The following is a 13117-nucleotide window of genomic DNA, read 5'->3' as shown; positions in this document are numbered from 1 at the left end:
AACTTATTGTAATGTTCGTTTCTACAAACTTTTCCAGGGGTGTGATACTCAGAAAGTCCACTGAGAGGTTGCAGATTTTAATCTGCAGACAGTAGCCTCTTTCATAGAATAGAAATTTAAAAAAAATCTTGTCCCGTGAATATGAGGTACATAATGTTTAAATCATGTGGGTTTATCTACAATTTGTCATGCAACATGTGCGTGAATCTCTATGGTACGCTCAACTGGACCTGTTTTAAGTAATTCTCAAAAACGTACAGTAAAAGCAAGTTTCTATTTCTTGGTGTTTTATAATCAATCTTACACGAATCATACAAGCCTCAAAATACATCTAAAAAGGATATTTCTACTGTAACTTTTGAAAGTTCAAAAAAAATTACTCATAATTTTGAAATGCTTTGTTTCAAAACCCAGCCCATCTAAAAGCCCTGTGTCTCTCACTGCAGCTACAATGGTAAATTCATAACGGAATACTAGAGATGACGTTCAGCGGCACCAGCTCCAGCGTAGCACCAGGCAACGTTCCCCATAAACAAGGTGCAGATTGTCCATAGTGAGATGAATGGTTTGACTTCTTCAGCCTAAGCTGTCTTTCCGAAAAAGGAACCCTATGATTCCCTAAAGATGTATAAACGTATGTAAAATCTTAGTAAGAAAACTTAAGCTGTTCAGGTCCACTGCATCTAACTTCATATAATTTGAGTAGCCCCTCTGAAGTTAGTGGGATCATTCATGAATAAATTATTCATAAACACTTGCTGGTCTAAAATCAAACAGCCCAATAGTCTGCTAACAAAAGTACAAAAGATATTATCAAAATATGGACAAAGTAGCAATAGCCCGGGTCTACCCATCCCTAGCACAATATTGTAACTTGTCTATCTAGAGGCCGTATTTAGAAGCAGGTACTAGAGACTAGAAGACAGGTAAGCACAAATATCTCTCTAATATCTATCTAGAAGAGACAGTGAATGAAATATTTTTCAGTATTTATCAAGTTCTTTGGTAAAGATGAGTCGTTCACATAGGCTGCGTTTCATATTTGTTTCTCATTTCTAATTCTTTGGGACAGCAACCTGCGTCTTCCCGTTACGATAGAGATACATATACTCCTAATGCATTTTGAGAAGCTGAATAGTTCCTCTGTTTTCATGGTGTGGTTTTTGGGTTTACCTGGGTTTATAAAGGGTGGCATGGTATCTCAACACAACAAATTTCTTGCTAAAAACTTACTTCTTTGAGCTGTCGTGAAAGTTCATTTTGCTGATAACGTTCTGAAATGAAGTAAAAAGGTTTTGCCTACCTGAGTGCAGACAAGTACACCTCCCCTTAAGTTCATCCGAAATAATTAGCTCCTTACTTTGGGCTAATAAATGTACATTTCATAATAATCCAACTTTATCTCATCTAGAAGCTGTTTCATATGGATCACAGGCACATCCGAAATGGTATGAACAATTTAAGAGCACTGCAGTTGTACTTTACATGTCACGAAATAACTTTCTGAGTTTCTCTATTAGAAAAGAGAATGAAAGAAAAGTGTGTTCATGTCCAAGGTAGTTAAAAAAAATTAGTAACTTTTGAAATCAATGACAATGTAATGATCGTTGTCATTAGGTATCAGACCGAGTTTGATTCTATCCTTGCCGATTTATGCCAATGTGTATTAACATATAAGATAACTGGTTTAAGTGCATTTTTACCTTGCCACGAGAAAAAGCTTTCCATTTAATCAGCTAAGCACAGAAGTTTGTAGAGGTTCAAACTATTACACTGATAGCAAGTGACGTGCGTATTTTGAATAAATAGTGATGTTTACAGCAGGTGTTTCTGTTTGTTTTGGGTTTTTTTTATTGGCTCCCAAATATAAAAATGGATTGGGTTTTCACAAAGCACTCAGCTTTGACCTAGGTCACCTCCCTGATAAACCTCTGCTGATTTTAATGGAGAGAAAGTTTAGCCAAGGGGTAAATCTTGACCCAAAATATCAATATAAAAAGAGGCTTATTTTATCACAGTATTGATGTAGTGGAAAGAACCGCTAGTTGCGTGGTCAGAATTACTGAGTATGTCTGCGTAGATACCGCGTCGTGTTTTAAAACGTGAGTAGGGTATGAAGGTCAAAGCAGTCCCTCTTCCCGCCTAGCCTGTAGTTAGGGGCAGGTCCAATCAGCCTGGTACCTGCAGAAGTCCCCGCGGGAAATCAGGTCAGCCCAGCATTTTGTGTGAGTTTCCTTTGGTATTTACAAGATGACAGACAAATAAAGCATCAAGTTAGAGACTTGGGGCGGAAGCTGATACATCAGCTTCATTTTCTCACCCTCTCTGCAAGAGATAGTTATTAACAGAACCAGATATTATGATTATTTCTTAACTTCAGAAACGTGTTGGCATGTCCCAAAAGAGAAATAGAGGTCCCCTGCCGGAAAGCATGTCCATTGTAGCGGGACTAGGTTTTTATGTATTTCATAATCTCCTCTAAGTGGAGGACAGAAGAGCATGTAAGCCAACACATCCAGGGCCTTAGTTTTAGAATTATGTTTGCAAAATAACTTATTATTGAATGCTGCAGGGACATACGATTTTAATCTTTCACAACACTGCTGCCAAAAGTAGTTGCGGAGTTACTACATACCAGACTAGCACTACATCTGTTGGACAAGGAGTCAACAGATGACTGCAAAGAGCAGGTACGCGTGGTCTCTTTCTTCTCTGCTATCACCCCACTATTCCCTTCCTCCCCATTTGATCTGGTCTGGGTAGGAACACGGATTTGCCCACAGGAGACTTTTCCGTATGCTTAAGTCTGCAGGGACAGAAGGGTTTGAGATGGTGAGGAGACGGGGACCCCTTCTTCTGTTCATATTCTGCAGGATGGGGTTCCATACCTTCTCACTCTTGAAGCTTGTGAACGGACAAGCTACTGACCGGACAGAATTGGCAGAAGACAAATGTCCTGCCGCCCAGGCACGGGCCACGCGGAAGGTATCGTGTGAAGGCTCGCAGGGAGGCTCGCCGGGACGTGGAGGTCTAGTCTCACACTCACGTTCATAAACCCTGCAGCGTAACAAAAGCGATCTGAAGTTCAAGAACTTTAAAAGTAGAGTCCTGATCTGAAATGAGAAGTTAATGTACGTGTACCCCCTGACGTTGAGAGAGGGTTGGCACCTAATAAACATAGCGTGGTTTGTGATTGTATAAGCCCAGAGCTGTGAGGTTATGAAAAGAGAATGTTATCCTTACGTCTGTGGGGTTGCAGCTAACATACCTCCTCCCACAGAAAACTGTAGCTGTTAAAACCCCTCGGCACTTCTAACGCTGGGTTCCCCCTGTTAACCAATCTCTTTATACGATTCTCTCCAAACGTGCAATTATCACTAGCCAAAAACGTTTGGATTTTTAATTTCAACAAATTCCCGGCAACAAAAGGAAGGTTCAGAAATGCCAAAATAAACCTCCTGCATCTTTAGGGGCTTCAGAGATGTGAAACGGGTCCAGTCCGCGTTCAGACACAAACGAAGCAAGTTTGGCTGGAGCGCATAGGCATTTTATAGAATCATAGAATCATTGAGATTCCCTCATTTAGCTAATTTAGCTAATTTAGCTAATTCCCTCATTTTAACTAATCCATCATTTCCCTCAGTTTTTGCCTCATGCTGGTAGATAACCTCATTTAGAACAACTCAAGAAATTTCGGACTGCCAAACTTGAATTTTTTAGCCCACGATATAGCCACAGATTTGAATTCCTGTAGAAACTCAGCCTAGATCTGGGTATCAAACTTCGCAGTTTCCAGTCTGGTTTTTCTGCATTCCCCCGGCCACGTAAGTACTTGTTAAAGCCCTTATATAATTTTTCAGCTGTTCGGGGCTTTCCCTCCTGCCATGATCATAGTTGAAAGAGTTTGATGTGAGCACTGATTTTCATTTGCAACATGTGCCATTTTCATAGCTAGCTGCCAAAGCAATTTCCCGTCTGAATTTACTATGCTTAAGGATGGAAGTATTTTAAATCTTTTAATACAACTAAATCAAAGGAACCTGTATTATAAGCATTTGGTTCGCTAAGAATCTTGCTTGCCTACATTTAGGTAAATTTTAAGGTTATTTTGCGGGAGAAAAATAACAATTCCACTTGCTCTTTCAGATGTTGTGAAGAAGCAAGCTATAGCCCAATGCAAATCAATGAAACAGTAGGATACACTGATCCTACTTGTTTACCAAATCGCTACCGATAACAAGAATAGCATCCATTTATTCGAGAGTCTTTCACAAAAAAAAAAGGAAGAGATTTGGAGTAACTTCATTACAACCTTAGGTCTGTTGGGAAGGAAAATGTCAAAAGGGTGGAATCCCAGGTAAGCGGTGGCTGATAGGACAGACGAGGAGGCTGCTCGAGAGGGCGGCTCTCGTCCCTTGGGAAAGCTGGTCACGGGTTCATCTTCTTAAGATGATTGAAAAGTTTGGGAGACCATTGTAAAGACTGAGATGTGGGAAAAGCCTATGGAAATATCTAGGAGATAAATACCAGATTTATGGTTTGGGGGTTTTTTTAAATTGTGTATGCAGCTTCAAGAATCGGCCAGCAAGAAGCAAGCGGAGTTCACTGCGCTCCAAGATGGTTTTTGTCTGGTCAGGACAGGTCTGTCGGTGGTTGATTTGACAGCAGAAGACAGGCGTGATTCTTTCTCCTACAGGGTATAAATAATCGAGAAAGATTTTAGCCTCGAGTCAGGAAATCATTCAAACACTTACTTAACTGGTTTTCCAGTGCGGAGAGGCTTTCGAAACAGTGGCCTGGTCCTGACATAGCAACTAGAAAGGCATTAAGTTTATGCTGATTATGAGGATTTTTATTTTAAAACACGGATGTCTCACCCAGTGTTGCTCTTTCAGGATCATTTGTTAAAATGAACTGTGACGATTTGTTAAATACTGAGCAGAAACAGATGATGTGGGTTTTTTTTAAAAACACTACTGAGAATATTTTAATTTGTACTGAAAGACGTTTATCGCCATTTTTACATGCACAAAGATAAAGTAAGCAATCGGATTGCTGTCATCGGAGACAACTTTTTAACCAAACAGAAATAATGCTTATTGAATCATTTTGACTTGCTTAACCGAGTCTCTGTTATGGCTTACTAATGTTACGAAATGTGAAATGAATGTTTTGAAGCGCTAGGCCTTAAACTAGAGATTACTTACAATAGTTACCAATTCAAATTATAATTATGTATTTATTAGGCAATACATAACAGAACACTATTCGTGGTATTAGACCTTGAAATGCAGTAATATGAATAGCACATATTATCTTTTTTGCTATAAAAGGCATCAAGCATACAGTGAAGACCTTGTCATACAAGATTTGAACACAGCTCAGGGGAGCAAAGGGAGAAGGTCCAGTACTGTACCTTGCACGATGACCCTATAATCCACATTACAACAGAAAGCGCACAAAAACTTCACATCCCCCTCAGCGATTAAGCAGCACCTCCTTACGTGTCGCCGGTAAACAAGAGTCCCTAGTTAATCTGGATACTGGAGTTAAGTTAAAAACTGAGATCAGAGCTTTTAGCCTACTTGCTTATTCCACGCAGTGCCTCGGGGGCTCGCCGTCCCCAGCGCTACGTTCGCTGCGCCCTGACCTCCCTCTGCAGCAGGGGCTTGCTGCTGGCCCGGGAAGCCGGGGCAGAGAGTCGTGCCAGCTCGTGCCGGGCCGCTGCTGGCCGTTACCCATCTCAGGCAAGGGATGGCCAAGGACCCCTTCCTTTTGGCACCGCCTCGTCTTTCCAGAACCCCAGCCCCGCTGGGTTTTCCCCGCGTAAACAGCCTACGTGCGGAAGCACAAGTGAGCGCCGTCCCCATCGCCAGTTCTGCCTCGCGTCTCGGATTCGGGACATGCTGCCCGTGTTTAACCCGGGTCTTACCAAACCTTACAGCCAGCCTCTCCCAGCTGCAGCTGCCGAGCAGCAGGCTTGTGACCGAGAGATCAAAACTGTAGGCGTTTGCCCCACACAAACATGCACAAAATAATCAGCAGCCTGTTAGCGTTCATAGGTTAAGCTGGTTTTTTTTCACCCGCTAACGTGACCAAATTTTATAAACCAGTCTGCATTTGTAACGAACATCCTCACGTTCCGAGCACACGTCAGTAACTTTAACACAGCCTGCACACGGTTTCTAAGATGCTTGCGTTGCAGAACCAGTCAGTTGTAAAAACTTTTTATCTCTGTCCTTATCCGGCCATAGATACGATTTGTTTTTTAGAATAGTACAAATCATCGCTTGTCTAGCACAGTCAAAGAACTGGGAACTGACATTCTTGAAATTAAAGAGAAAAAAAAAATTGAAAAAAAAAATATATAAAAAAAAGATTCAATTCTTTCTAGTAAATACTTCTGAACCTGATATTCCTTAATTTAAATGAGGTGCGGGCTGCCAGATCAGGTCTTTGTTGTTCTAGTTCTGAAAATAGGAGCAGGAAAGGAGAAGCAGGAACAAATTTTCATTGCTCTTGAGGAGAAGTGGGAACAAATTCAAGTGAATTTCAAAGTGGTTTGCTGTTCAGCTGTCCTATGATTGCATTCCTAATGTAAAATCTTGCTTTGAATTAATTGGATTTGGAGCTCCATTTTACCGACAGATGTGAGCCATTGCAAGATTCTTATCAGCAAAGCTTTTTCTTAACAAAGGTAAAGATAAAACAATTGTTACAAGTCAAAAACTAAAGAGGAGCTTGTGAGACTGTTAGGAAGGTAGCGCAGTGACGTTCGAGCCTGGCTTTGCAAATCACTTCATCTTTACCGATGAGTTTTATAATGATAATAGCAAAGTCTCAACAGCGTGCTTTAACACGTTTCTCAAAATCAGCCGCTGGTTTTGTGCACCACAGGATGAGATGCCGATTTCCATGAAAATCTAAGCACAGGATTTTCAACTGCTCAGTTGAGGTACGGTATTTCTTTCTGGTTGCCTGTTGATATTCTGTGGTACCCAGGAGGGTTCGCTCTTGATGAGGGAACAGTGTACATCCTACCTTCCTTTAGCCCCGTCTTACACCGTTTCAACGCTGCAAGAGTTTTTCAGTCCTTGATAGTAAAGTACTACTAATAAAATCAAAGTGGTACTGTGTTTTTGTTATTATTTCCATGTCATTTTACGGGGGGAATAGTTTACAACTACGGAAAATGTTGCACTTAAAAACATTTTAATGATTTATACGCAACAATGAGTGGTACCAGAAACAAGAGGAAAAAACATAACTTATTTTATGAACTAACTGACTGGAGTTTGGACTTAGGGAGACATTTTTTGGGCAGACAAGCCTGTAGCGAACACCGGCAAAAAAAAAAACAAACCCAGAACTGGAGTGAAGTAGACAATTCTTGCCGAAAATGGGCCAGCCCAGTACAGACAACGAACACCTGAGACGTTTCTCTGGTCCTGTCTATTGTACAAAGAAACGAACGCCGGCTTTGTACTAACCGCCTGCTAACCTGTCAGCATGGGTGATCATCTCTGTACTGCGCCTCCCTCCAGCTTTGTCTTTATTTTCTGTGGAAGGTGGTGGCGGGTTTTTTGACTGCCTGGACAGGCCCAGTGGGTACAACAGATTATGCAGCAAGGCATATTAAATACTGATCCACTGAGTATTTTGTATAAAACACGAAGCGTCTCAGATTAAGACCAAATATTTCCCTCTCTAAAGATACTGTATTTAATGTAGTTATTTATCTGAATAACTTGAGCTTTGGTGCATGAGGTTTTCAAGTACAAAAAGGAACCCAACCAGATAACCAACCAAAAGACCTTGATAATTTATACTGTTATCTTCTCAGACAAGGAGTGCTCGTGGAAGATTGTCTGGCTTAGATCTCATATATAGAATGATCTAACTCGTTTCTCTTTCTGCATCCTAGACAGTGAAATCTACAGTTTAAAAAGTCATTTAATAGGATTATCTTAAATATATTACTTTATAGTTTTAACAGGTTACTGTTCTGCAATACTGGAGAAGGGAAAAAAAGGAATGTGTCATTTTTGGTATGTTTTGCATAATATTGAGTCCTCTAGTCAAAGTTCTCCTAATTTGTTTTCCATTCTAGCTACAGAATACAGCTGCTTGGACTTTGTTTCAGAGCTGCTTTATAGTCAATGTATTTGTGACAAAATTGTCTTCTCTTTTTAGAAAAATGCCTAAAGCCCTTACTGGTGTCATTAGACAGAAGCTATATAGTAAAGGTGTCTTGGAATAGTCAGAAATAAACCAATATAAAATTCCAGCCCTACGTACGTGGGCTACTTTCCATACGTGTTGTTACTGGTGAGTCTGGTGTGATAGCCTGGTGCGGTTGCAAGCGAGCGGTGGAGCCCCGGGCGTACGACCCCTTGTGCCTGCCAGAAAAAATAAGGCCATGTGGCCAGGAAAAATCATCAGCTACCGCCGCGGAATATTGCCTGCTGCTCCCAGGGAGCTCCCTCTGCCCGGGGAGCAGAGCCCGGGCACTGGACGCAGCTCCCCGCAATTCCCCGTCTGCATTCCCGTTCCTCTGCGGCACAAACCAAAGTGACGCCCGTACTTCTTGTACGGTAACGTTTCTGGGATCCATTTGCTACCATCGAAGAGCTCAGCAAACACTTCTTGCTAACAGCGACTATATATTGATTTCAAAAAAGAAAAAGTTAGTTTAAGAGATTGTATCCGAACAATTCCGATGTGTCCCCTTCCATACGCTTTTCCAGATGCCAATACCATTGATAAAGTTAAACTAAATTACCACTATTCAAAGAAAAACCAAGTGGACTATAATAAGCATTTTTGTTACCAGAAGAAAGCTTTTTCAGATAGTAGATAATATTAAATCTTATTTACATTCACTTACAGCTGTGATTGTATTGATCATCTTTTCCAATAAGGAATGTCTTCTGTTTTCATGAATGAGTATAAAAATTACTGAGTCTGCTTTAATGTATGAAAGGACTCTGTATAAATTTAATGTCGGTTCACACCATGGTTGATACAGTCTGTACAGACTGTTTTCTAATGGGAATTTCTGAAAGGAAGTAATTTAGCAACTGTGATCCCAAAACAGCAGGAAAAAACAATCTGTAGCAGTTCATTTCCCAAACATTATATAAATTATATGCTTCTGGGTTCAAAATTTAGTACCTTGTAATACCAAAGAATTAGTATTTATTTGATACCAAACCACTACATAAATAAATGCAGTCCTTCAACATTCAAAGACGTAGAGGCCAAAAGTTTAAGCATTGCCAAAACCAAAATGTCGCTACAATGCAAAATAAAGGGAACAGTAACAATAAATACAGGGAGATGACTGCACCGTAGAGTTGCTCTGGGGTGCTGGTACAAAGTAAGTTTACACTAAACCTATCGTAAGTCAAGAGATTATTTCAGCCCCTAAAGCAGTGAAATAAAATATCCAGACCTTCCAAGCACCCTTAATACTCATCGTAGATGCCCCACGGTAACGATAAGACAGTAGTGGTGTCTTTTTTACTTTGGGAGGTACGCGCAAAGCGAGCCCCAGGTGAGCCTTTCGGTGACCTGGCCGATGCTCACGCTGCAGCGTCGTCAGCGGAGCCCAAGGTCGAGGTTAGCATTCCCCAAGCCAGACATAAGTTAATTCTACTGTAGCGCAGCACTTCTATGACCCCTTATTTCATAGCCCGTAGCAACAAGATGTATTTGGACAGGACCGCTGACAAGGGGTTATGGAATATAGAATAAAAGCTCAAAATGAGGATTTTAAGGGAAGAAACTAGAAATCAAGATGATTAAAATACTGTAGGATGGTTTATTTCAGGCTATTAAAAATTCCTTATACTTTCGGTTGCGTGGTTCGATATCTGTTATAAATAATTTGCAACAATTAAGGATAAAGAAAGCGGCTTCACATGGGATCGCGTTGGAATTGTGCCATCAGGAAGGCTGAGCTGTGGTATTTGACAAAAAGCCCTGTGTCAAGGCAAACTAATGACTATTGTTTGGCAATTAGAGCTCTGAATTTTCAGGCAAAATAACAGACCATTCTTCTTATTCCACATACACATTTCATCTCGGCTCGAGAGGATAAGAGAACAAAAATATCCACTGTTGAAGGATTGCTTTTTTTTTTCCTTTTCTCCTTTGGTCTCATTTACATTACTCCTTCACTTCGGCATCGTGTTCTCAGATCAGCTCCTCTCTCTTTTTTTCTATTGTTTCTTCCCCTCCAGCCCACACATATGCTTAAAAAAAAAAGGGCAAGAAAAAAAAAAAGAAAAAACCCAAAAACCACTAGAGGCTGGAGCTAATGCTGTTCTGGAAAACTACTCTTTTTCGAATCAGCTATTGCCAGCCACTTCCTTTCCCCTAACTGTACCAATTTAAGAACAGCGTTTACCGAAGTTTAGCAAAACATTTTTAAAGTCTGTCTCTATGTCTCTAAAATAATCATCCTATCATAATATTTTCGTAAAATTCAAAGTAGCGTCACCTATATATACACACTTACTGCTTCCAGATGCTAGGAGGTCTGCAGCTACCCCTCTGAGGAGAATCCCCAGGCTGAAATGAATTGTGTCTTAAAACAGAGACATTTGCTAAATGTTTTATTGCCTCCTTTATTCACAAACCAACCGGGAATTCCTCTGTAGGCCTGTAAGACTAACACCAAATAGGAACTACAACATCTGTCAGCATAAATACAGCTCTGAGTAATGAAGGAATGTCTAATCTTGGAGTAGCTCATTCTGATAGAAGAGTCAGGAAGTTATACACATCACTGCAAAAACATCGTTTTTCCTGTCGTGGTAGACCTCTTATACAGAGATGACTACGAATACCCAAGTTCTTATTACTAGAGTTTAAGAAACCCGTTCTTCTTTCCTTCTCTCAATCTGAAAAAAAATAAAATAATCTTTCTGGAAGTGAAGGAACTCTGGTAAATAGAGGAAACTGGCACTTAAAAAAGAAGAAAAAGTGTTCTGTGTCCAATCTCCTGTAAGGCACCGCAGAGATCTCCCCACGTAGTGGCAATTAGCTCTTGTGCGGAAAAGCGGTACTTGGGAAGCCTGAAGGACAATGTTCAGAGTCTGGTTGCTCTCTGTAGACCAACCAGTGGGTGATGCAGGGTTGTCGGAGTTCGTTTGAGAGCTACGTTGTGGCGTTAGTTAATGAGATCAGTAATTTCAGTTATTTCCATTCTGTTATCTTCTTGCACTTCCAAATAATATTATGTCTACGGAACACTGAAGCCTCCAGTATCAGTAAAATAACACGGGTGTCTAGTAAACTCCTACCCACTCACCACAATACAGAAGACAAGCAGGAGCCGAGGGGTACTCAACAGTCATCTGTAATACGCAACACTGAAACTTCGCATGAGGGCAGGTTTAAAATAGCAGTACATTTACATACTGTTTAAAAAAAAAGAATGAACCCACGTTTACCTAGTTTCAGGAGCGCATACGTGAAAATCTAAAACCTGCTGATAACTCTTCTTCTCCATAAGCCTCTTGAAATATATTTTTGACGGATACCTAACTTCGACGATCCAGCCTCGTATGACAAGCTTCAAAGGACAGGAAAGTGCCCGCACGGACGGCTGGTCACACCAGCCAAGTGTGCCTTCCCTGTTAATGGACCAGAGCAGTGAAGCGGAGCCTGACAGCAAAGAGTAGTTAAGAGGGCTCCCGGTCCACATGGAAAAACCCTGTCTATTTAAAATCACCGTTTATTTAAGGTATTCCCTGGAAAGACCTTTGTTGTCCGCAGGCTTGAAATCTAGCCTGAACAGACCAGGTCCTTGGAGACCCAGCCCCCTCCCAGGCTGCGCGGTGTAGCTATTCATGAACGGACGGGTTTCCATCTGCCTGAAGACGAAGGGATGCCCTGTGCTAAGCGGGGTGCAGACCTCGACAGAGCAACAACGTGATGGAGGAGGCGGCCTCTGCTGCCGAGGCCATCGCGGGCTCCGCTCTGGAAAGCACTTAGTGCCTGTCAGGCAGGTGAGCAGCGAGAGGCAAAGCAGCAGAGCGATGTCACGCGGGGGGGTGCAGGTCTTTACAGAATAAGCCTTTACTTGCTTTTGAGTGCGTATGACTCCGTTTTTGATGAGCGGGGCCAGAAACATTTTATATATAGTTATGAAAGAACATTACTGCCTCACCTGCTTCCTGAGCTGTTCTTGGCCTTACCCTTTTAAGCCGTTATAGGCCACCCTTCATGCAGACGGCTGAAAAGCGCACAAGATCCTGAGCCTGGCTTCCTTTCAAGTCAAGCCCTGCAGAAAAATAAAAAAAAAAATATAAGGAAATGTTCTTCTGGAAATACAGAACTGTAAATAAATGTTTGGGCAAGTAGAAAATAATTATCAGTAAATTCTGCTCGTTGTAGACCCTGCGTCTCCGGCATAAAGGCTACATCACAATTCTACGGTTTTGTTAACATTTGAAAAATCGGCACCACCCTGCTGCTGCTGGACCCCTGCTAGCCGTTGGTTGCCACGGCTGGCACAATCTGCCATCCGTACTTAGGTAGTGCCATGGTTGTACCCAGCGAAGAGCACAAGCACGCTGCGCCACAGCATGACAAACACCTATCCGGACCGAACAGTTGTACAGGACGGAGGGCGACGGGTCCAAAGCACTGCAGAGCAAGCACGGCCTTCAGCAGGGCGGCTGCTTCCCGGCGCGTTACGTGCAGCGGCATCCCGGTCATCCCATCACCACCGGGATGCTGAGCACGCTGCGGGTCAACGCCGGCGGAGAGGCCTCGTGCAAGGCAGGCAGCGCTCGCTCCTGGGCCTGGGGTCAGATGGGCCCTTCTTCACCCAAGGAGAGCGGCCCTGGCCTCTGCACGTTACGCGTGGCCCAGGGCGCTGCAGCGGTGAACGAACCTGCCGGGACGAGCAGGTAGAGCTGCGCGGTGCTTATTGCCCATCACCTATGGGGGTGTTTTACTGCACTCCGAACATTAGCTCTCAGCCACGCGCTTCTCGCCTTTCCAGGGCGCACAGGAGCCCAGCGTGCCTTTCAGCCGCAGGATGTGTGGAGGACGGGGTGCGGGGCGAAGGCACCCCGGGGCGCTGGGCGGGCGGGAGGCCGCG

The sequence above is a fragment of the Aptenodytes forsteri genome, unplaced genomic scaffold, assembly GCF_000699145.1.
Source record: "Aptenodytes forsteri isolate BGI_AS27 unplaced genomic scaffold, ASM69914v1 Scaffold226, whole genome shotgun sequence".
Classification (NCBI taxonomy): domain Eukaryota; kingdom Metazoa; phylum Chordata; class Aves; order Sphenisciformes; family Spheniscidae; genus Aptenodytes; species Aptenodytes forsteri.
This window is presented reverse-complemented; position numbering follows the sequence as displayed.